At 57.0% G+C, this 7484-nt stretch overlaps 1 long non-coding RNA gene across 1 annotated transcript; it reads right to left on the bottom strand.

Moving 5' to 3' along the window:
• Positions 1 to 450: 450 nt before the first annotated feature.
• LOC107150028 lies at positions 451 to 6377 on the bottom strand. The gene is made up of 3 exons (XR_007341950.1): positions 5118 to 6377; positions 1625 to 1745; positions 451 to 570 (listed from the first exon to the last, which is right to left on the bottom strand). It is a non-coding gene; the product is annotated as an uncharacterized LOC107150028 (long non-coding RNA).
• Between the last annotated feature and the right edge of the window lie 1107 nt (positions 6378 to 7484).

The raw sequence follows: 7484 nt of genomic DNA, 5'->3' as shown, positions 1-7484 counted from the left end.
AGCGTGAGTCACCAAGTGATCCTTTCTCTAATTTGTGCCAAAGCGTCCCTGGGCTGGCACGGGCCCTGGCAGCAGCCGGATGCCAGGTTATCTGCCCCTGCGTTGTATCCCTCACCTGCCGCAGCCTGTGGGTCCTGACCACAGGCCAGAGCTCTTTTGGCCTCTCCCTGGTCCTGTGCCAGGCCCAGGGGCGATTCTGGGTACCTCACGGCTCTGCAGAGGCCATAGAAGGCCGGGCATCCTCCTACCTGCCCGCACCACCACCCGTGAGCCATTGGAACACGACCAGGGAGACGTGGCCAGTCACTAGGTCCCCTCCCGGGGGCTAGAAGACTCCCTCAGATTTCCTGGGGGAGGGATCCTCTTCCCTGGTGGCCTCCCCCCTCCCCACCACTTCCAGCTTGATTCTGAATCCCCTCCCCCCCAGAGAGACCCCCCCCCCACCTGTGGGTGGGGTGGCCTGGAGGAATTTCAGAATTCCACACCCCTCCCCCAGCTTGCGGCCTTCCTGCAGATGAGGACACTGACCATCGACATGGTCACTTTCCCGCCTGTTTCATGGGGTGGCACCTACAGAAAACGCCACGGGTACGATACCTATCGGTCCTGGAGGGGGTCTGGTACCCCAGAGGCGGCCGAGCTGCTCAGCCCCTGCCGGGCCACTCTGAGAGTAGAGGGGACAAATCTCTTGGTGTCGACCGGGAAGACCTCCCTAGAGGGGATCTGTCGTGGGAATGGGTCACTCGAAACACCTCTCCTCCCTCATGAAGCCTGCTTTCAAGGCCCGTGTCCCTCTGCAGAGGTCAAGAGCGGCCGCTTGGCTGATCAATGGTCCCTTTCTTCTCCGCTATTTCTCCTTCCGGGGACAATAAGCCTCCTGGCGCAGCCCTGGGGCTGGAAGGAGAGCAGGGCAGTTTGAAGTGGGAAGGGGAAGCCCACAGGCGTGACTTGGGTGAAAGGGGACCCTCCTGCAGTTGTAATGATGACACTCCCTCGGGGGTGGGCTTGCTGGCCAGTCCCCCAAGAAGCCACACACTCTAAGACCTGCGGTGGCGGCGCTTGGTGGCTAAACAGCCCTCCACAAAGGCAGGATCGGGTTACCTCCAGGGCTTTTGTTTTGCTGAGTGGCTTATGCAAATGTGGGGCCAGCCTGGTGACTCTGGGCAGGAAGGGGAGAGGGCACCGCCCGGCTTTCCAGCCACCCCTGAAGGCTCCTCGCTAATCTCTGGGGATTAACTCGGTTTGTTCTTGAACTTGATGTAAATACAATAATGCAGGATGCCCCCCACCAGCGTCAGGTCCCTGGGGTCACCCGTGGTGTTGCAGACAGCAGCCACACACCTGTAATGGATGAAGGCGTTCATTCTGGGTCCTGGGGGTTCAACCCAAGGCCTTGTGCGTGCAAGGGCCAGCGCTCTGAGCCACCGAGCCCCATCCACAGTCTTTTTTGGAGATTGAACCCAGGAGCGCTCTACCACTGTGCTAAACCCTGGCCCTTTGTATTTTTTATTTTGGGGCCAGATCTCCCCAACTTGCCCAGGCTGGGTTTAAACCTGTGATGTGGTGAGTGGCGGGGGGGGGGGGATGTGGGTGTGCCCCCCACCCCCGTCTCCCTCCAGCTTACCTGAAATTTATTTGGCCCTCCCAGGCTCCACCTGGACCATGTCCATTTTGGCTGTTGCCCACGAGGAAGCTGCTAGAACCTTCTATCCAAGCCTTTTCGTGGACATCCTTCCTGTCTCCTGCTACGTGGGGATTTTTTTCTTTTATACTCTCATTAAAGTATTCTTTGCTTCTCGTGAAAGTAGCGTAGGTTCGTTTTGGAAATGGAATGTCTAAAACCCCATCATCCGTGGACACCCCGTTGGCCTCCTTCCTTGTCTGGGCTCACGGTTGGGAGGTTTTACCCAGGACGGACATCGAGGCCACTGGCCCCTGTCCCCTCCTTCAGCCCACACAGATGTAGCCTGATGGAGATGAGGGCAGGTGGTCCCCCCATGGCTGGCCGACTGTCAACCAGCCATAGATTGAGTGTGTGGGGGGGTGGGAAATTGGAAAGCAGATATGGTGGGGGTAAGGAAGGGGTGGGCGGGAAGCAGCCTCAGGACAGCCTCGGGACGCACAGGCCACGCTGTCCAGGAAGGGAGACAGAGAAAGCCAGTCCCTCCCTCTCCCCATTCTCCCTTCAGTGCAAACATGGGTGTCCTCTCCTCTGTAGCTTGTTCTATATGCTCGTTTTTGCGGAGCCTGTTTGATCGTGAGCCTAGGTACAGGATCACGTCTCACTCTGAACTTTGGTTTCCTCATCTGTGAAGTGGGGAGGTGGCAACCCCTTTCTCCAAGAGCAGGGTTTCTCAAGCTGAGCACGGTTGACAGAGCTGGATCAACCTCGGCTTGTCCTGAGCCTTGTAGAAGGTTCAGTAGAATCCTGGCCTCTACCTGCTAGAAGCCAGCGCATCCACCAGCCCAGCTGGGACAAAAACATCACCATACACTGTGACCAAATGTCCCTGGGAGGGGGGCAAAATAACCACTACCACCACCCCATTAAAAATCACTGCTCTAGAGCTCTAGCCTTGCACGGTGGCACACGCCGGTAATTCCACCAGCTTGGGAGGCTGACACAGGAGGATCACAAGTTGAAGGCCAGCCTCAGCAACTAAGCAAGGCCCTAAGCAACTAAGCAAGGCCCTCTCTCTAAGTAAAATATTAAAAGGGCTGAGGATGTGGCTCAGTAGGTGAGCACCCCTGGGTTCAATGGCAGGTACCAAAAAAAAAAAAAGATCACTGCTGTGGAGGCACCCTGGGTATCACTGAGATGACGCATGGAAGGAGCTCGATAAACCTCTGCCATCGCTATCTCTGAGGAGGTCCCTGCTGAAGGAAATGGAAACTTACAAAACCCTCAGAGAAAAAGGGAGCTCAGGACTCTGACCTGCTGCAGTCTCCCTCATCTGCCCCAATCCCCCTGCCTGCCCCAAAGTAATGGCCAAATGGTCCCATGACCTGGCCCTGCTAAACCTGTAGAACTCAGACCTGTTGTCACTCACTGCTGCCATTTCCCTCTTGAAAACGTGCCCCTCTCCTGCTTGATAAAGCATCTCTGATCCGATGAGGTCTGTCTGTTTCTTTTTGTTTTCTCCTTCATTGGCTTCTACCTGAACGGCATGGACTTGTGGACAGGGCTCCTTCATACACTCATTTTCTTTCCTTCTTTCTTTCTTTCTTTCTTTCTTTCTTTCTTTCTTTCTTTCTTTCTTTCTTTCTTTCTTTCTTCTTTCTTTCTTTCTTCCTTTCTCCTTCTTTCTTTCTTTCTTTCTTTCTTTCTTTCTTTCTTTCTTTCTTTCTTTCTTTCTTTCTTNGAACTGGCTGACCAGGGACCAAACCTCTGAAACCAGGAGCCAAAATAAACCTTTCTTCCTCTTCGTTGTTCTTGTCGCGTCTTTTGATCAGGAGACCATTCTGTGAACAGGAAACCCGCGGAAGGGCCCCTGAGCAGGGGGCGCCTGCTGGGGGAAGGACCTTCCTGTTGCAAGAGGGCCCAGCTGCAGAGCCAGGGGGGCCGAGGGGCGGTCCTCACACCCCTCTCCTGCCCTCTGCTACAGACAGGCAGCTGGCTGCCCGCTACCCAGGTCTCCCCCAGACAGAGGTGGTTCCAGGTCGCCCTCATGCATGGCCACCAGCAGCCACAGAAAACACCACTGTGTGTGACCCGGACCTGTTCCCTGACTTCTTCCCAGGCTGCTCAGGGATCTGGGCCCAGGTAGGTGCTCTCACTTGTCTTTGGCTCAATTTTTGCCCTGAGTCTACCTGAAGTCCTAGCCGTGCTGGGGAACAGGGACTTCAGATCTTTGAATCCTGCTACATGTCACTGTGATGAAACCAGTCAGTAGTTCATCCAGGGGTTAGCACTGCAGAGGTGAGGCTGGCAACCACGCCCACGGGCCACAGCCACGCCCACATGCCTGGCCACAGCCACGCCCACACTCCTGACTACAGCCACGCCCACATGCCTGGCCACAGCCACGCCCATGACCCACAGCCACGCCCACATGCTAAGTGCAGTCTTCCCAAAGTCCAAAGCCACGCCCACAGATCTAGCCACAGCCACGCCCACACTCCTGACTACAGCCACGCCCACATGCCTGGCCACAGCCACGCCCATGACCCACAGCCACGCCCACATGCTAAGTGCAGTCTTCCCAAAGTCCAAAGCCACGCCCACAGATCTAGCCACAGCCACGCCCACACTCCTGACTACAGCCACGCCCACATGCCTGGCCACAGCCACGCCCATGACCCACAGCCACGCCCACATGCTAAGTGCAGTCTTCCCAAAGTCCAAAGCCACGCCCACAGATCTAGCCACAGCCACGCCCACACTCCTGACTACAGCCACGCCCACATGCCTGGCCACAGCCACGCCCATGACCCACAGCCACGCCCACATGCTAAGTGCAGTCTTCCCAAAGTCCAAAGCCACGCCCACAGATCTAGCCACAGCCACGCCCACACTCCTGACTACAGCCACGCCCACATGCCTGGCCACAGCCACGCCCATGACCCACAGCCACGCCCACATGCTAAGTGCAGTCTTCCCAAAGTCCAAAGCCACGCCCACAGATCTAGCCACAGCCACGCCCACACTCCTGACTACAGCCACGCCCACATGCCTGGCCACAGCCACGCCCATGACCCACAGCCACGCCCACATGCTAAGTGCAGTCTTCCCAAAGTCCAAAGCCACGCCCACAGATCTAGCCGCAGCCACGCCCACACTCCTGACTACAGCCACGCCCACATGCCTGACTAAAGCCACCCTATGGTCCAAAGCCACGCCCACCTCCATGCCCACAGCCACGCCCACATGCCTGACCACAGCCACGCCCATGGCCCACCGCCACGCCCACATGCTAAGTGCAGCCTTCCCCTGGTCCAAAGCCACGCCCACAGATCTAGCCGCAGCCACGCCCCGCCACCCAGCCAAAGCCACAGTCTCTGGCTGCTCTGAGACCCGCGCGGCCACACCCTCTGCCGCTGCCACCCCGCATGGACATTCCTTCTCACAGCTGCCCTCCGCCGAGTGGCTGCCACCACGTTCCAGAGAAATGACTCACCGAGACTGTAGCTTTTGGGGAAATCTGCTGCTAGTTTGTTTGGATGTCCCAAAGGCCGGTGTGGCCAGAGGCCAACAGATTGGCACCTGGACTCCAGAGCTCTCAAAACTCCACATTCAAGCCGGGCAGGGTGGCCACGCCCTGTACCCCCAGCCACTTGGGGAGCAGGGCTGGGGCAGGAGGATCACAAGTCCCAGAGGCCAGCGTCGGCAACTTAAGACCCTGTCTCAAAATAAAAAAGGGCCCAGTGGTCAAGCACCCCTGGGTTCCATCCCAGGTACAGCCAAAGGGACAAGAAAAGGAAACTCTACATTCAACTCAAAACCGTACTCTCAGGGACTCGGAGCCCCGCTGGGTGACCTCTGGGCCTGGAGCCCTGAGCCAACCCCAGCTGCTGGGCACTGCAGTCGGTCCATCTCAGCAGGACATTGGAATGGCCCTCCACGTTTTCCTGTGCAGCCTAATAAAGCCTCATTTTCTCTCCTGTCCCTCTGCCACTAGGGTTCTTCACTCAGGGAAGCCGCGCAGGGGCCCGCAGAGCCCTGAGAGCTGCCCCATGCCCCTCGGACGCTTTCCGTGTCCCTTTGGACTGCCTGTCCGGCTCCTCCCTCTAGAACGTGGGCTCACCAAGGTCACAGCCTGTGTCTGCCCCTTCCTTGTTTACAGGACAAAAAATCATTCGTCTGGCAATGTCCTCATTTCTTCTCTCTCACCCCACCACACTCAGCCTCGTGATTGACAGCCGTCCCCTCCCCCTGGCTGCCGAGGAGGGGTGGATCCGGATCATGAAGGGACGGAGGAGGGGGAGCGAGGGGAGTGAATCAGAGTGAGTCTTCAACTTCAAGTGCACAGAGCCACCTGGGATCCCTTTGAAATGCAGATGGATTGGAGGGTCCGGGCTGTAGCCCGAGGTCCTGCATTTCTAACCAGTTCTTCTGGGAGGCCAGCACCCCTGGTCCCTAGGCCACGCTTGGCTCCGCAGGGCTGTGAAGGACGTGAGCCTGGAGCTGGGTTCTGTGGAGCAGCTTCAGCCCTGAGAGAAACAGAAGAGGAAGAGGGACGTTTCTGATGGGTGTTGTCACAGTCTTAGGGTTTGGTTGTCCTCCTTCGGGAACTTGAGCCTGTTGGCTGTCTGTCAGCGCCCGGCCGCCAGCCCGGCTTCTTCTACCCGCTTTCAGCTCCCGTTTGGTCGAGTGGCTGAGTCCCCCTCCCCTTTCATGTGACATTGCAAGGCCAGAGGGAGCTCCCTTCCTGAAGCTGAATCAGGCACTCGGTCCAAAACGGAGCCGCCGGAGCCGCCGAGGGAGATTGTCCAAGACCCTTCTGGAGCTTCTGGGTGCCTAGGGCTTCCAGCCCGACTCTCCGCCATCCCTTTGCTGGGCTGAGCTCACCCACAGCCTTCCAGGAATCCCGTTCTTGCCTAGATGGGCCCGAGTCAATTTCTGATGCTTGTAATCAAATCAACCAGCGTAACATCTTGACCTGTTTTGAAACAGTGTTTCATTTCCAGATTCTGTATGTGTGTGTGAGAGAGAGGGAGAGAGAGAGAATTATCAAACTCCTGCACTATTCTGAAGATGGGGCTGGCTTTAGAGAGGTTGCACATGGTATCACTGCCTAGCACTGTGCCTGGGAGACAGACAGTAGGTGCTCAATTAATGGCCACAGAAAGAACGGGTGGTCAGAGCATCCACGTTTGACCTCCAGCATCTGCCAGCTGCCCCTGTGCCTAGGGACACATGAGTTGGCCTATCTGTCCCTAAGCACTAAAATAGCAACAGCTTCTAGGCAAGTGGAGACAGGCTCGAGGAACTGAACCCAGAGACTCTTTGCCACTAAGCTGCATCCCCAGCGCTTTTTGAGACAAGGTCTCACTAAGTTGCTCGGGGGGCCTCATTCAGTTGCTGAGGCTGGCCTCAAACTTGCAGTCTTCCCCCTCAGGCTCCCGAGTCGCTGGCTTTCCCTGTGTTTCTAAAAACCAAACAGGGCACAAGGGTCAGAATGCAGAAGCGTGAAGTGTGTTCCGTGAGTCTGTCCTGGTGGGATTCCTACTCCCACTCAGTCTAGCGGGTGGCGCGTGCCTGGAGTGCCAGCTATTTGGAAGGCCAAGGCGGGAGAATCACTTGAACCCGCGTGTTCAGGATCAGCCCGGGCAACATAGCAGGACCCTGCTTTAAATCAAATCCCATTGTAACACTGTGGCGTCTGTAGTGGAGACACTGTCCCTAAACCAAATTCTACGTGCACTATGAAGATCAATACCCCAACCTGCGGGGCAAGGACTCTAAGTTCAAATCCATCTTAGCCGCCCGATGAACTCGCTGTCCTCGGCCATGTTCTCATTTCTCTGGGAAATGGGGTTGGTAT

The sequence above is a fragment of the Marmota marmota genome, unplaced genomic scaffold (genome assembly GCF_001458135.2).
Source record: "Marmota marmota marmota unplaced genomic scaffold, marMar, whole genome shotgun sequence".
Taxonomy (NCBI): Eukaryota; Metazoa; Chordata; class Mammalia; order Rodentia; family Sciuridae; genus Marmota; species Marmota marmota.
The sequence above is the reverse complement of the archived record's forward strand: the minus strand, read 5'-3'. Positions and strand labels throughout refer to the sequence as shown.